Source organism: Macrobrachium nipponense, chromosome 13, assembly GCF_015104395.2.
Source record: "Macrobrachium nipponense isolate FS-2020 chromosome 13, ASM1510439v2, whole genome shotgun sequence".
NCBI classification, from domain to species: domain Eukaryota; kingdom Metazoa; phylum Arthropoda; class Malacostraca; order Decapoda; family Palaemonidae; genus Macrobrachium; species Macrobrachium nipponense.
The window spans coordinates 27365717-27367371 of record NC_087206.1 but is presented as its reverse complement, the minus strand read 5'-3'; positions in this window follow the sequence as shown (position 1 = coordinate 27367371).

The window sequence follows — 1655 nt, the reverse complement described above, 5'->3', positions numbered from 1 at the left end:
TAAAATTAATAAATATAGTTTTTACACGTAGAGTATAAGTAAAATATAAATGCAAGTTACCAGTATCAGGATAGAACAAAATAAAAAATATACATGTGTGTGTGCATGTTTTTTTATTCTAGCAAAAATGTATATATCTATGAATATATATGAAGAGGAGTAATCCCTTGTCCGTACATTCAAGATCAGTGGATTATTCACTCTTCCGCGGTTTACCTTGGCCTAAAAAATAAAAACAAAGGAAAACTACAAAAAGTAGGACGAACGCTTTATAAATTTCCTTCCGCCCGACAAGAATCCAGGTTGTGACAAATTGAAACTGTCAGGCTACACCATGCCCTCACCATACACTGTAATTATGGCTCTTGTCCCTGTGTTTCTCATACTAATTATTGTTATAATTAATATTCAGAAGATTACTCCTATCCATATGGAGCAAACCCACAGGGGCCATTGACTTGAAATTCTAGCTTCCAAAGAAGATGGTGTTCATTCAGAAGAAATAACTGAAGGTAATGGGAAATGCTGGTCATTAATAGAAAAACAGATAAATTAACAAATTGATCAACAAATGAACACGTTTGCATGTTTCTCACACAGCTGGTATAATATCTTATGATTGTAAACAGTGATAATGCAGTTTTTTTTTTCATTATTCTTTTGGCCATCGAGGGGTAAAAGAATCATTTTCATTGTCCATTTTTCATTATTATAGTCAAATTACGATTAGGCTAAAACAAACGGAATCAATAAAGAGAGAGGGAGTTTTTTATTAATTTTTGTATGTAATTTACATTGTAGCATATACATTTTAGGCCTTTCTGTTTGTCTGTCTGCATGTATATATGCTCACGGAAGTTGCGTCATAAGTATGAACATGTGTATAATTTGGTCGGTATTACCTAGGTTCCCACTTTCTTGGTGAGCTTTATATATATACTACAGACGATATATATATATATATATATATATATATATATATATATCATATATATATATATATATATATATATATATATTGCGTATGTATATTATATAATTTGTGTAACATATATATATATATATATATATATATATATATATATATATATATATATATTAATTATAATATATATATTTATACTACATACATACATATATATATATATTATATATATATATATATATATATATATATATATATATATATATATATTATGTTCCATAATTATATGTGTAGCTATTTGAATTCAATAGCACTAAGATAAGTACTGGCACCATACGAAGCATCTTTTATCGTTACGAAATTGGTTCTACTTCTAAATTTTAATACTGCCAAATTTGAAAAATTCTGTAAAGTCATTCAGTTCTTATATTTCATACGTAAACGCTGGAAGAATTGCGGGCTTTAAATTCCAAAATATAGCACCAAGAAACAGTATGCATTTTTGATAAATAGTAAAGCTGTCTTTCTCTGATTCATGATGACGATTATTCAGTGTCGAACTATTTTAGGAACCAGTGTGTGTCGTCATTCAAGGTTGGCGTTTATGTGGACACTTCATCATTTTAAAGGACACGACAGACAACGATTAAAATGTCGTGCTTCTCCGCAGGCACTCTCCTCTTGAAGTTCGAGAAATAGTAAAAAGAAAATCTTCTTGATTTTGCGGCTC